Here is a 16,880-nt window from a genome sequence, read left to right on the forward strand (position 1 = left end):
GGTGAGTGAATGGATATCTCAGTGCTACATGCCAAAGTAAGTTCATATGTAAAACACAGTATATTTGAGAGTTGACATATATAAATTACTGTGTATAAGAGCCAGTGAATGTGTGAGTGGCTGCATGGATCATTAAAAGCTTGTATCAGTGATTGTATAAGAGAGTAAATATGTGTTAGAATATGTTTGAATAAGTAAGGTGTGTATAACTGTATAGTTGAGGAAATGGAGGTGTGATTGATTCTTTGCATGACTGACTAGGTGTGTGAGTAACTCCATGGATGAGTGACAGTCTGTGAGTGTCTGTTTACACTGAGTGTATGTAAGGTTATATTAGAGTCTGAAGAGGTTCAATGTATTATCACATGAATGATATAATCAGTGATATGATCAGTAATGTCAAATGAGATGTCATCAGTGATGTCATCAGTGATGTCATTGGAGATGTCATCAGTGATGTCATCAGTGATGTCACTGACCATGTCATGAATGATGTAATATGTGACATCATCAGCAGTGGATTGCGGGTGCGCGATATATAGTTAGTACAACTAACTATATATGCAAATTTCAATGGTTTTGTGCGAGTAAAATAAGGTTTTGTAAATGCTAATCCCTAACTATATATGGTCTATAACCTATGGTTTTTTCAGTGAATTTCAACGGTTTTTTAATAGCAAATATCAAAAGCTGTAAAATGTATTCTTCTTTTAATGCAAAAATATATTTTATATGTTTGTAATATAATTTTTTTATTTATATATATTTTTTATTATTTTTTTTTTGTTTCGCTACCGGTCTGTGCACCGGGTAGCTTCCCGTTAGCTCAATTTGGTTCCGCGACCCGGTCCGCGAACCAGTAAACGTTCCGTTAGTGCAACTACCGCGTTAGAAAACAACATCGTGACGCGTCGCGTAAGCGCGATGTATCGCGTTGCAGCGTAATGCGTCTTATGACGCGCTACGTTAGCGCACCCGGAAGCACTCCGGAACGCGAACCGAGGCGCGAAGCGCAGCGCCCCGGAAGCGCTCCGGGTGGGTAGCGGGACGCGTAACGTAAGCATAACAGGTCATGTGACTTGTTCATAAAACTTTTCATTGGTTCATTTTACTTTTGGTTTCCTAATGATGTAAGGCTTGGTCATATGACCTAAAAATAACACTTTTCATTGGTTTAGAACATTTTTTTTTCCCAAATGATGAAAGCCCCACCTATTTTCCTCACTCTGACTTTCATTTTTATGAGAGAAAGACCTACTTTGATTCCTTAGAAATGGCTTCATTAATAGCTGCAGCTGGTGGACCCCCACCACCACCACCACCTCCTAGGAAGAGAGGACCACCTCCTCAGGTTATCCTTCAGCAAGAGGAGGAAGAAGAGGAAGAAGAGGAAGAGGAGCAAGGGAGGAGGAGGTTTTTACCTGAACAGCCGAGGAGGTCCCATGTCAAAGAAAATTATATATGGCAATTTTTTACATTTCCCCAGGGCCAAAAAAAGGTAAATGCCCGCTACATTACCCGTCTGATCTGCAAAAAAGATCTGTTCAGAGGGACAGAAAAGAAATACAGCTATGGCAATTATACCATGCATCGGCACATGGACAGGTGGCACCCTATAAATTAAAGAGCTGCACAAGTACTTGACCTGCAGGATAACCCCCCACCTGTGGCCAGTACATCCAATGAAGAGGCAGTGACGGGACCAGAGGCGAGGGAGATGGTCCCAAATATCCAAATGAAGTTTGGGAATGTGAAGCACATGTGCATTTTTTGTGGCCAACTGATTTGCTACATGGAGAGTAGCATACATTTAATCAATACAGCTATTGACAATCACAAATGTCCAAAACGCCACAGAAAATAAATTATCTTTTTTTGTTGTTGCTCCTGTTGAGCCCTTTATAATGAATCATTTTCGTTTCCCCCCCCCAAAAAAACCCAAAAAAAAATAAAACCGTTCAAAAAATACAAAAAAAGTAAAAAAATGTTCAGAAAAAAAATAAAAAAAATATAAAACAACAAAAATTATTTACAAAAAAGTTCTTTTCAGAACTACCTCCCCTTTATAAGAAATTGCTAGAATGTTTAGCACTCTGGCAACCTCTATTTCTTTTGATTCGCTTCCCGGTTCGCGCGGCGGTACGCGAACCGGAAGCGAACTAGAATTTTTTTTTTTTAAAAAAAAGAAGAGTAAGTAAACAGAGAGTAATGTTAAAAGAAAGACAGCTAGAGGGAGTAACACAGAGATACTGTTTAAAGAGGGACTGAGAAAAGGAGTGGAAAGAGTAGAGTAAGTAAGTAATAGAAAAAGGAATGAGGGAAGTAGCAAAGGCAGGAAACTGAGGATTAAAGAAATGAAGCAGTGGAACTAATAAAAGTTAAATGTGAAAGAGATGTAACGGAATGAGTACTAAACACTTACCTTATAATTATCGTTAACTTAGTCACTTGTTATTTTTATACTTTCAATCTGTGAATGAGAGAAAATTTTTTTTAAAATTGATAGAAAGTAGCAAAAGATGAGTGAGCATGAGACAAGATGAGTACATATTAAAAATCAAAATTCAAAGTACAGAATTAATTATACATATTAAATGGTTTATTTTTGCTGTTCTCAGAATATATCAAATTTCATTGAAAACAGTGAGTTGAAGGTATTCATCATATAACAGCGGGGGAAAAAAAACCCATATAATATAATCAATCAGAAATCAGAACTCCTCAAAAGTAACTTACTTTCCATGACGTCAAAGGATGTCCTATGAACAGCTTATACTCTGTTGTGCTGTTATTATTTTCTGCCCGGCACTTTCTGAAAGATAAGCTCCATCGTTTTAAGAAAAATGAGACATACAAAGCAATTTAAAACAGCACACTAAATTACAGCAACACCTAAAATCATTATAATCCAGTTACCTACCCTAAATTCTCACTTCTGAAAACAAGTCAAAAGGCAACATTGCTTCATAGTCAAATACTAATCATTGCCGAAAGACCAGCCTTTTTTACATTTCAAATAAGCTGTGTAATATCCTGATGTTGTTAAAGGACCATCATGTCATATAATAGCTGCAGTTACAAATGTTCTTCCTGAAATCGACGACTATGCAGCCAAAACATTTTTAATTAGACTTGACAACTTATTTACATCCGGTTTATATACTTGGAATTGTAAAATGACTTTTCACCGATTAGTTTCTATAAATAATGTGTACAGCATTGCAGACTTACATTACCTCTACTCCTTCTTTTGATCTGCTGCTTGAATTAGCTAATTAAAACAAAATGTTTCACTCTGTGCTACACTTATCCACAAGGCTATATAGTGTAGGAGCCATTAGAACCTCTTGAAATTCCTCAGAACAAATCCCGAGATTCCTTCCCTAAAATTTTGGTTGTAAGAACACCAGGTAAGAATTTTGAAGGTGAAAAGGTAATCTTTTTTTGAAAGTTAAAACAGAATCATTGCAGAATGAGCAGCCGTTTCCAGACTTCAAATAAGTTGTGTAATGTCCTGATGTTGTTGAAGGACCCTCATGATATATAATTGCTGCAGTTAGAAAAGTCCTTCCTGATATTGACAACTGAGAAGCCACAACATTTTTAATTAAAGTTGTCAATTTAGTTCCATCAGGCCTACATCGTTGGAACATTAAAATGACATACTGGCCATATCTTCGTATAAATAATGTGGAGAGCATTGCAGACTTACATTGGCTACACTCCATGTTTTGATCAGCTGCTTTTACTAGCTTATTGAAGGATACTGATTTAGTGTCTGGCAAAGTTAAATATATAAATCTTTCTGAGTCTACACTAGTAGTACTTGATAACATACAATTATCGCAGTCATGCTGCCATTGATAAGAAAGGCCAAACAGATGATCTACATCTACACCTTCATCTTGCAATACATTAAGCATATACATTAAAAACTCCTGACAATCTTGCTGAATATTTTGAGAGAATTGTGTTTGACCTGAACATTTGTCTAACAGATTTCGAATTTCAGACACACTTTCTACTCTTGTTCTATCAGCGCTACATTTCTCTAACACAGAATTCAACAAACAGCAATCACTTTGATCCGAATTGATCACAATCTGTTGTTTTAAACTTTCTAGAGAAAAGACAACATTATCCACTACATTAGCATAGCAGTTCACACCAGAACTATTTTCAAATTGAAAACCAACAACATCTTCAACAGAATTCATTTTCTTTCTGCTTACAATTTTGAGTTCATCGACTTTTGGTCTTTTTGCTACAACCTTCCTATTAGTGAACTTTCTACATTTCCGGCCAACCACACGTTTCTCAAACAAAGGATATTGAGGCAAATGTGGCGCATACTCTCTTCTTAACCTATTGTATTCCATAACACAATCTAGATCCGCACAAATGTTTGTGACATCACACTCAATCAAGTACAAACCCGATAAAGTTCTGACTCGTGACAATGCTACATAAGCCATACCCTCCTTGAACACAGAACTGCCAATATTCACCAAAGCACTGTCTACACTTAAACCTTGTGATTTATGGATTGTCACCGCATATGCCAAGCAAACAGGAAATTGCTTACGGCGAACATATAAGTCTTTTACAAGCAAAAACCTAGCAGAGCAACAACCAATTAGCTGTACTTCCTCAATGCCATCAAATTTAATTTTTAAAAATTCAATTCCATCTCTATTTCTGTATTTCTCAAAATCAACAGCATTACCCATTGATCCATTTACCAGACCTCTTTCAACATGTAAATTCCTTCTCAAAATGATACGGCAATTTAAGCACACATTCAGAGTCTTTTCAAAACCAGCAGTTTTAGATATAGTCTTCTCTAATGAATCCAATTTAGATTTCAAATTCTCAGACAAAACAATTGTTGCATCCATATGCTCTATTCTGTCAATAGCTTCCAGTTTCTCTTGGTTTTCTAAATTCAACATTTTGTTGTTGAAGATGGAACATTCTACAAGAGTTGGCATCAAACATATTCCCGATTTCTTTTCAGTAATTTTATGAAAAATATTCTCTGGCAGAACGTCTTCTTCTGGAAACAAATTTGTCAGTAATCGTGCATGTAAAGCTTCTTTCCCACGCTCAGTCACTTTCCCGATTCTAACATCTTGTAGAATATTCTTGTAATCTTCATCCTTCGCCTGACGCATATTTTCACGCAGCTCAGCATAACTGAAGTTTAACCATATGTTAATGTTGCCAATGCTCCCTAGGCACTTCCTGGTATCTTCATGCGTAAGCAGTTTAAACACTGGTTGTCCTTTCACTGGTGTCAGCTGCAGAAGATCACCGAAAACAATGATGTGTTTGCCACCAAATAACACATCATACTCTGTTTTAAGAACTTCCTGCATTCTCAAATGCACAAAGGCAAGCATGACATTGGAAACCATGCTTACTTCGTCAATGATAAGAAGTTTAATCTTCTTCAGTACTCTAGATGCTTCACAACAAGCATCTCCCGATAACTTGTGGTATTGTAATTTGTTATCATGCTCCACTGGCAGCATCAGTAGCCGATGCAAAGTAATACCTTTAATATTATGTGCTGCCAGTCCAGTTGGAGCGGTGACAACACAAGACAGTGATGACTCAGTTCTTTTCTGCAGATAACATGAAATTGCTTTAATGAGGAAACTTTTTCCAGTTCCTGCTACTCCACTCACGTACAGTCGGACAGGCTTCAACGACGTACATGAGCACTCTTACTTCTCATGACTTAATCCATGATCAATTTGGCTGGTAATTTCATCATATATTTTCCTCTGCTCAACGTTGAGTTGTCTTTCCAAATCTTCTAAGTTAACCACATCCTCCTGAGCATGTGCCATGGCTCTTTCCACTTCAATCATGGCAGTGGCAGATTCATTTTCGATAACTGGTCCTCCTAGTGGATCCTGACTCAATGAAACAGAACTCTGACTGTCCTGAGAACTGTCTCTAGCAATCTCGGCTGCTATTGTTGCTTCCTGCTCGATTTCTGCATTCAACATTTCTAGATATTTTGGGAAAACAGGACATTCTATGGACTCCTTGGCTGCATTGAAAGAGTCTTCGTAACAGAGGAAATGTCCAAGCAGTTCCTCTTCTGCACGCCAAGGCTTGAAAAGTTGCAAAAGAGCTAAATAGAAAAACTCTTTTCTTTCTGGAGATTCGCAATCCAATTTTCGATGATTTACCAATAGACATTTTTTTTGCTTGACCAGACATCCCTCACTTCCAATTACAGCATACACTCCTTTATCAATATCTTCTGTGATGTTCCTCTTGAAAATGTAATTTTGTAGAACCTCATACAGACAAACATTCTCCAGGTGACTGCTTCTATTTGGATAATATGTATCCAACATGTTGGTCTTCAAAATATCTGTACTGCTTGGCTCCTTGTCCGCCAAATACTCAATTTCCCGTACAGGTTTGAGAACTCGATTACGCGTTGTAGCAAGACCAAGACTTGCCCAAATGATACTCCTAGATTTGGCATAGAGACTTGCTGAAGATAACCGGTCAGAACATTCGCAAGCTCCGATTTCTCGATGCAACAACATCTTCAGACTGAAACTGTACAACTTCTTACTGAGGCTCTTTTCATGGGAAATGTCCTCCCACATATCCTTCAGTTCTGTCTTTTCTTTTTTTGTGATGTAAGACGTCACATACCGAGCCACAGCCATACAGTTGTCAGCCACAAACTGTATATCCATGTTAGCATTCCACATGGACAAAATCACTGGGTTGTAATCATTGATGTTCTTGGACTCTTCGTTTCTCTTTAAATTGTATGTATTTTTGGGTGATTTTCTCGTCACATTATGTCGCAGCGAAGACATCAAATTGTTCACTCTTCCTTTAGATATCACCGATCGTGGAAATCCAAAACGACATTTTGTATAGTACTTGTTCTTGTTTCTGAATTTACGACGACAGTACTTTCCACAACGATGGCTTTGAAACCGTAAAACTTGTTCTCTTAGACTTTTGTCTTCCTTTGTCTTTGGAACAGCACATGTAGAATACTGTTCTATGAAATTCATCACTAAGTCATCCGGATCTGTTCCAAATTTGGGTGCATCTTTGATCCATAGCAGCATATGTATATGAGGAGCACCTCGTGCTTGATACTCCTTTCTCCAGAAGAAATCCAACACCTCTCCAAGAGGTGGATTTTTCGTGTTCGTGATGAAAGACATCATAGCTTTAAATCTATGATTGAAGTACCTGCATACATTCACGGGATCCAAAGAGCACAGTTCTCCGGGTGTCTTGAATTCAATATTTTCAATGTTTCCATTTGCCTCTCGTAGAAATTCAAGTAAGTCTTCTCAGCACAGCTGAGAGTGAGGAACCATGTGGGAGTTCCTAAGTTCCTCAGCATACATTTTAAGTCACCATGACGACGGTACCAATACTCATTAGTACCACGCTGACATGCCATCAGATTAATCAGGTGAGAATCCAAAATACTGTCTTGCACATTGACTTTATCCATAAAGTCCCTTGCTGAGATATTTCGCAGTTGTAGACCACTTTTCAGGATGTGGTTCACTGCATAAGACAGTCCAGACAGATCACTTTCAAACAATAGATGAAACAAATAGGGAATGCATTGACGAAACCTAGGATCTTCTGCATACAATTGTAAAGTCCGGTATTCAGAAGCAGGAATTTGATCAGGTCGCTTATCATATCGTCCTCCTCGACCTGTGGGAAATAACTGTGGAAAACACTGAGCTTCCAAACTTTCCTCCCAAACACTAATGGGACTCCCTTTGGCTTGTTTCATTTGAAACAGCTCAATAGCATTCCCCATGACTTCCTTGGAATGCAAAGGATGAACACTATAATGTTCACATATTTCTTCATTTTTAGAGGCTTCTACTTTCTCAATGTGTCCAGCACACAATTCGCTGTCTTCTTCTTCACTTACTTCCTCTTCTGCAACACATACATTCTTGTAGTACTCATTGTTTTTTATCAAATACAATGTTGCCTTTTTGACTTTCCTAACATCCACTAAATCTTGCCAGATTTTCTTACTCTTTGTCGGAACACCATTAACTAGGATAACCAGAGGTTCCTCTTCCACTTTCTCTACTCCAATTGTATTAATGTTTTTCTTCAAATCTAAAGGCAAATAAACAACTCTTCCCTTTAATCCTCTCTGTAAATCTGATGGAGGCAATTTCCCTGTCTTTGGCTCAATTCGTACAATAGCCTGAAAGGGATGCACACTTTGAATCAAAATAGATTCATAAGTATTTAAATCCTTCAATTCAGAAGGAATGTCAACCAATTCCAGATTATTATGAACCGCTCTAGCAGGCATCCGGTTTTGGTTTAATTTGTTAAAACAATAAGTACACAACATACGTTGGTCCGATCCCAAATCAAAACAATTTTCTACCATCAAGTATGTAGCAAAATCCTTCCATTCACTGTTGTTTTCCATTTCATATTTTGCATATAAATCCACTAACTTAGTCTGATTCTTATAATAAGTCCGTAGACAACACACACAAGTGAAATTAGGCCTCTCACTTGATTTCATCTGAAAGATGGAAATTTCCTTGTGAAACTTATCTATATTAGAAATCTGTACACTCTCTTCCACATTACCTTCTTCTACTGGGTCAATTTCAACATTGTTCTCTTTACTAGCAAAGTAACAGAACTCAATTTCTTCACAAATATTTTTCACATGTTGTTCTGAACCATGCAAAAGAGCACTGCTCAATTGTTTAAGCATAATTGCTGGACTCTTAGCATAATACAACATTCTCACTAATTTCCTCACTTTATTATGATGCACTGCTAGCATCCTGAAATGATGAAAAACACTCTGGCATACTCTTCTGGAAAGACAAGCCAGTGAATGCCCATGCGAACCTGTTACTTCTCTCGCTCTGCAAGGATCTAATTCTTGCAACAACTTCATTTTCTGTTTTAAACTTTTCTTATTAAATGTACGTACAAAATCACAAAACAAATTGATGGAATCCTGTCGCACACTACAAATGCTACTACATTTCCAGGTATAGACTGGTCCCTTAGGACGTCTTCCTAAAACCTCATCACCTAACACCTCTTCTGCATCTGCAGACACAAGTTTTTCTTTTTCAACCGGACAACCATCTTTTACCTCATATGCTCGACCACTGGTGTCAACTGCATGCACCAAATCATTGTCCTGAAAGTAACTCTCCTCATTGAAAAATGCCTCACAACTTGAACTATGCATCCATTCTCCTGAGAATACTTCACAAAAATTACTTCGATTAACTACTCTCTTCCATCTACTATTTGATTTGAAATCAGAAATTACCTTGTTTAGTTTCCTAATTCTATTGATTACCAAAATAAATAACTTTCGCTTAATTTCGAAAGCCTGATCAATAATTTTCTCTACATTTTTCTTTTTCTTATAACATGTCACTTTCTGTAGGCCTTTCTTAAATTTTTTTAACAAATTGACAATTATCCTGTTGAGGAACATTCGCCTACGAATGTCCCTGAATTGATTTTCCCTTCTACTGCCATGCACAGACTTATCTCCTGCTCTAGCAGAAACTTTTTTGACGGGCCTTTCCTTTTCCTTTAAATTGTCTCTCTTCTTATGCACTAAAACATGTTCAATACTGGTATTTTTTTGTCTGCAAATTGTTTTTAAAAATGATTTTATTTTCTTACCCGGAGCTTTTTTGGCGACTTGATACGATTTATTAGTACAGGACTGCTGCAAATCTTTACCAAGATGGAGTGTAAGTCGCTTTGCTTCTTTTTGTTTTCTCTGCCTTGAGGGCATTTTTATAGTTTTCTAAAGATCTTCAGTTAAATCTTTGGATTTTTTTTTAAAAAATTGATATTAACCACTATTACCAAACAGTAAACCAATAACAGTAGGCAAACAATTAACACACTAGTTGTCTATTCTATCTACCGTAATTTAACAACATAGACAAAGGGGGCAAATTTACAAGGCACTTGCACCATGGGGGAAATGAGTTAAAATTCCAAGAACACATAGGATCGTATTTACAAGGACCTTGCACCAGGGGAAAGTGACTTAAAATTGCCAAGCAGACATGAGGGCGTATTTATCACACCCATGCACCAGGGGGGAGTGAGTTAAAATTCCCAAGCACACATGAGGGCGTATTTACAAGGCCCTTGCACCAGGAGGAAGTGACTTAAAATTACCAAGCACACATGAGGGCGTATTTACAAGGCCCTTGCACCACCATAAGGTGTGGCCTATCCAGAGGTATGCTGGATTGTCTGTCTGCCATGGAAAAACCAAGAAATATCTAGGAGCAAAAAGGCAGGTCTTGCAGTCACAAAAGTTTGTTTGAGGTGAGGCCTACTCAGGGTTGCAGATGAAATTTTGGCTGGTTGAAGAGTACAGAGGACATAATACATGTTCAGGCCAACAGATGAAGTGAGTCATGTCCACTGCACACTTCAACAAAGGCCAGACCTCCTCTGTCTCCCTGGACAGGCCTAAACCTCATCTGCACAATGTGATTAGTAATGTTAGGAAACACAGGTGATGTAATTGAAAAACGTGCAAATATTTTTGCTCATTTCACAATCACATCACCTGTGTTTCCTCAGCTTAGGTATCTCATTGAGCAGATATAGTCTAGCATATCCAAGAGTACGCAGAAGGTGAGGACTGTATGCAGCAGTGGAATGTACATAATTCTCCTCCAATGACAATTACAGAAGCCTCAGCATATTCATGCCCCCTAAACAGTCCTAAATGTATATCATAATTTTCATAGTGACTATGAAACTCTAGCAGTACATATAGTGAAACCTAAATGACTTCAAGAAACGAGTTTTTAAACCATCAAACAAGCAAATTATTCTCCCATATTCATGTTGGGAAATGAAATATTTATTTAAAAAAGCAGACCCCTTGTTGTCCTTCTCATAAATGTGAAAAGTATTTCTTTTTAAAAAAAAAACGATTTTCTGGTCATAATTTCAAAACACAGCACAGCTCCTATGTACAAGCACACCCTAGCTCGCTTCCTTATTTTCTCCAAAAAGCATACTAATCTCTTTCTAAATTAAAGGAATCTTTTCTCACCTTAACACATCATGTAAGCAAATTAGTCTCCCAGATTCATGGGAGAAGTACCTTAAAATTGTCTAGCACACATAGGGGCATATTTACAAGGCACATGCACCAGGGGAAAATGACTTAAATTTGCAAAGCACTCATGAGGGTGTTTTTACAAGGACCTTGCACCACCTTTAAAGTCACTTTTAAAATGAGGAAAATGACGTGAATGTGTCTCATAAGCCTTGTAAATATGCCCCCATGTTGACTATGTAACTCTTGCAAAACATATTGTGAAACCTAAATGACTTCAAGAAATGAGTTTTTAAACCACCAAACAAGCAAATTATTCTCCCATATTCATGTTGGGAAGTGAAATATTTATTTAAAAAAGCACACCCCATGTTATCGTTCTCATAAATGTAAAAAGCATGTCTTTTTGTTAAAAAACGATTTTCTGGACATAATTTAAAAACACAGCACACCTCCTATGTACAAGCACACCCTATCAGTACTAATACTTCACATTATCTATAATTATAATTTGTCAAAGAAGCAAAATCTTTTTGGAAAAAATAATGAAAACACTTGACACAAAACAACATTTTAAATGTACAGCTGACTTCCTTATTTTCTCCATAAAATATACTACTCTCTATCTAAATTAAATGAATTTTTTCTCACCTTAGCAAATGCTTTTTGAATTTCAAAACAGTCTCAGAAACACACCAATTTTTCTTTAGCAGAGCAAAAGGTACGCATTCCAAAGGCTGCAACCAACAAAGGCACTGAAATGCTGAAATTCATCACACATATCTCTCATGTGACCCAATCAAAACTCTTCCCTCACGTTTTTCAAATCAACACCCTTCCCCCCTTGCCCTTTCTGGCCTTTTTCCATAGCAACTACCTCCTGCCAGACCTCTCATGTTTACAAGTTCACACAACAATGTTTCAAATGAACTCTGAACTCTCAGTACACCTGCTAATCCACTGCAATGTTTCTTAAAATCATGTTTTCTTAACCATTCAAATTACATGTTTCAAAGAACACCTCCATGCACCCTAACTTTCTGTTTTCAGCAATGGAAATCCACCAATCACTGCTACTGAATCATTAGCACTGAAACTCCACAGTTTTTTTTCTTTACAAACTCCTACTGCCATTTCATTCCCACACTTCATCTGACTGCAGCAGAACCTCCTCTCACCATGTTTTCTGTCTGGATTGTTGGACATAGTTACATCCACTTGGCTCACAGGTATGCTGATAACAGAAATTTACACAACCTCAATTTACAAAATGTGGAAATCAAAGGGATTGGCCAAAGAGGATTGAGATGTCACCAATTGATACCATTGGTGAAAACCTTTTTACATTTGCCAAACCCTGACCTCATAATAGTGCACTGTGGAGGAAATGATTTGGGCACTTTGACTGGGGTAGGTCTGGAAATGCTCTTAAAGGACACCTTTGAGCAATTAATGGCACTTTTCCCTCAAACTGCCTTGGTATATTCCAATATATGCCAAAGACAGAAATGGAGGTGGTCCAATCAAATTTGTCCACAAATTGAGAAAGCGAGGAAGCATGTAAATAAGTCTGTTTCAGCTTATATGAGAGACCATGGAATGGGCGCCATCTACAACAATAACTTGTGTTACTACATGCAAGATATCTACAGAGGAGATGGAGTGCACTTCTCAGATGAGGGAAACAGAGTTTTCATACAAAATTTAAGACTGTGTATTGGTACCTACTTATAAGTACCTAGAACTTACACAGAACCCAAAAGCTCTTTTCAGAGCTCCCTTAACTATAATTACTCTTTTAAAATTTCGAATGTACCTTTTTTCACTAATTTTCACTTATGTTGGCTTCCCAGTTCGCTACCCGGTTCGCGTACCGGCAGCTAACCGCGCGAAAAATTCAAAAACATTTTTTCAACATATATGAGCCTCCTCAGCTACCCTCAGAAAACCTAGGGGGTCAGGATACGTCTCCCGTGCCTCCTTATACCCATTTCCCACATTGTTATTCCTCCATCTTGTGATTAAATTTGTCCAAAACACAAAATGGCGAACTCCCTTTACGCTACCGGTAAGCTACCCGGTTCGCGTACCGGGTAGCGCTTATACTGCGAAAAATCAATTTTTTTATTTTTTTTATTTTTTACCCCACGGGACCCTTTAATAGCCCCCACATCATTCCTAGGGGGTCAGGAGGGGTCTACCTTGCCCCCTTTCATTCATTTCCCCCTTCGTATTTCTCCACCTCTTGTCTCTCGATCCTACCGAGAGACAAGATGGCGGCCGATCCGGACTGTTTAGAATGTTGACAGACACTGGAGAGCCAATCAGCTTCGCTTCGCGAAGTTCCGTTACGCGTCAGGTACGCGAACCGGGGCGCTAACTGGAGCGCTGTTACAGATATATCTGTTTTTTAAAAAGTTAATTTCTCAAAATCCACTGGACCACATATATTGAGACATAGCAAAGGCACGTCGGGCAAACTATATCTACAATTTTGCCAAGTTTCGTGTAAATCCATTCAGCCGTTCGAGCTAAAAGTGATTCCAACCGCCCTATGGAAAAATGAATGGGAAAAACGCGTTTGGGACCCCCCTTTTTTCTCGGCCCCCCTTGACGAAACCCCCTCAAATTTTCAGGGGCTGCTCAGAAACAAAATTCCGTCCACAAACGCCAAAGTTATTTGACATAGAATTTTCAGAAATCCCATAGGAAAAAAATCCTAACTATATATACCTACTGGCGATATATATATATTTTTTTTTTTTTTGACACGAACGATGCGGCACAACACAGTTCCAATTCAGTTTCATAACGATTTATTGCTCCAGCTCAGACCACCGTGTTTTAGCCTAGGAACAGGCTTTGTTCACGGTAAGTGAGCGTACCACTATGTTTACTATTTATCCCACCTGGCTACTATGGTGCATTATGGGATATGTAGTTCATGTAATAAAAAAAAGGGGATTGTTTGACATGATTTTGACAATAGCATTTTAAGCACTTAAATATTTGCATTAGGTACTATAGGATTGTGTTAGTAGTAAGTTCACTGTTATGAAAATAGTCACAGTTTTAACTGATTTCTAAAAGTTACAGTATACAACTAATAGTTTCATTTGTGGTGTAGTACCATAAATTAACAATATTCCATCATATGTTTGTAACATCTCACTGGGTATAGTACCCAATTGGATAGTTCATATTTTTTTCTCTTATATTTAACCATCGCAGTTCATTAAGTCGGTCACTGATGTTATTCTAAATGTACGTAAAGTTCCTCGTCAAAGTTCATCCCTCTAGGCATTTTCGTTTTAAGTCTAATGATGAACTTTGATTCAGTTTGTCGTAATTTACGTTTTCTGTTGCCTCCACGATCATCCATTTCAATCATGTGTATACCATAATATGACATGGCCCTCCAGTCACTTTTTTGACAGGTAGCCATGTGTTTAGCAGTAGCATAAGACATGTCTTTGTTTTTAACTTCTCTAATGTGCTCCAGAATTCGTTTTTTTAGGGCGCAGGCCGTGCTTCCTATATATTTGGATCCACATTTACATTGTATGATGTATATCACATGTGTGGATGAACAGTTTATATTTTCGGTGATTGGGAAACTTTTTCCATCAGTTTCTTCAAAGGTAGTTTTATTTAGGCCGATTTTGGAAGCTTTGCAAGCATTACATTTTTTAAACCCTTTTCTTAGGTCTGTTAGCCAGTCACTTTGTTTTTTAGTCTTCTTCTCTTTGAAATGGCTATGTACCAATTTATCCTTTAGTGAGGAAGTTTTTTTGTAGGATATCGTTGGTTCAGATCCTACTATCTTTCCAATATCAGGGTCCCCTGATATCAGATGCCAATATTTTTTAATTTTGCTTTTTATAATTCCGCTTTCTTTGTTGTAGGTTTTTACAAAGCGTGGTGGTCCTTTAGGATCGTTGGTTTTCAATTTTGGAATGAGTATAGTTGTTCTGTTTTGTTTGGCAGCTTTCTTTTTGCACTTTTCCAAAGTTTGTTGGCTGTATCCTTGTGTTCTTAATCTTTCAGCTGTTTCCTCAATTTTAATTTCTGCATCTTCCTTTTTTGAACAGTTTCTTTTCATGTGAATGAATTCGCCGTATGGGATGCTTGCTAGTAGTGGGTGAAGGTGAAAGCTAGTCCCATGTAGGATACTATTGGTTGCAGTTTCCTTACGGAATAGAGTTGTATGTATTTGCTCTTCTTCTACATAGACTTTTAAATCTAGGAAATCAAATTCTTTTCTACTGGTTTTGTATGTGAAATCAAGTCCGATGTTGTTATCACACAGTTTGGCATAGTAAGAGTCAAATTCAGTTTGAGTACCATTCCAAATTAAAAACAAATCATCGATCTAACGAACCCATGAGATCAGTTTCTCTAGGTCAGCTTGATTTGAGGGGTCCCATGCTATGGTTTTTTCCCACCAGCCCATGGTGGTATTGGCATAGTTGGGTGAAAAAGAGATGCCCATAGAAGTTCCACATTCTTGCTTAAAAAGTTGCTGATTAAACAGGAATACATTATTGGTAAGAAATAGTTTGATCATTGCCATTAGCATTTCAGTATGTTTAAGATTGCTGATATTTCTTTGTTTTAAGAAGTAATGACATGCGTTTAAACACACTTCGTGTTTTATAGAGGTATAAAGGGAGACTGCATCAATTGTCACCATCAAGTAATTCTCATTCCAGGAGATATTCTCTAATATTCGTAAGAAGTCCCCAGTATCTTTAATGTACGAGCTCTGACTTTTCGCAATTGGGGCTAGAAATAGGTCTACATATTGTGAGATATTTTCATATAGACTAGAGCATGATGAGACAATGGGTCTCCCTGGTGGATCAGTCAATGTCTTATGTACTTTCGGCAGAAAGTAAATTGTTGGGATTATTGGAAATTCATTGGTAAGAAATGTTTCTCATCTTCAGACAATACTCCTTCGTTTTGCCAGTTCTCTAGTAATCCATTTAGATGTAACACCATCTCATTTATGGGACTTTTTTCCAATTTTCTGTAATTGGCTGTTTTGTTTAATTGTCTATTCGCCTCTTTAATGTAATTTTTGGTTTCCATTAAGACAATATTGCCGCCTTTGTCTGCCGGTTTTATTGTAATTATTCAGAAAAGGGGGTGGTGATGAACAGAGTGTCTGAATTAAGCAGACCACTCTTACCCAGTCCAAATATCAGGGCTTGATCCATCACCGTTATTTATCTCACTGCACCATCCCAGCTCAGAACCTGGCTATATGCAAATCAGTCTGTCCCTGGCCCAGTGCATCATGGGAACAGGGCAGACTAAACTACCAAGCGAATTCTTCACCAGAAAGGAGACAAGCTACCAGGGACCGGTTTCTGGCATTTCAGCCGTCTTCGGCCCGGCTTGCTTGAATCCTGATGGTGCAGTGAGAAAGGGACTCATGTCTGAATATACCCTGCCACACCTATAGTGGCCAAAAACGATTCAGAAAAGGGGGTGGTGATGAACAGAGTGTCTGAATTAAGCAGACCACTCTTACCCAGTCCAAATATCAGGGCTTGATCCATCACCGTTATTTATCTCACTGCACCATCCCAGCTCAGAACCTGGCTATATGTAAATCAGTTTGTCCCTGGCCCAGTGCATCATGGGAACAGGGCAGACTAAACTACCAAGCCGATTCTTCACCAGAAAGGAGACAAGCTACCGGGGACCGGTTTCTGGCATTTCAGCCGTCTTCGGTCCGGCTTGCTTGAAT

The sequence above is a fragment of the Lissotriton vulgaris genome, chromosome 11 (assembly GCF_964263255.1).
Source record: "Lissotriton vulgaris chromosome 11, aLisVul1.2, whole genome shotgun sequence".
NCBI classification, from domain to species: domain Eukaryota; kingdom Metazoa; phylum Chordata; class Amphibia; order Caudata; family Salamandridae; genus Lissotriton; species Lissotriton vulgaris.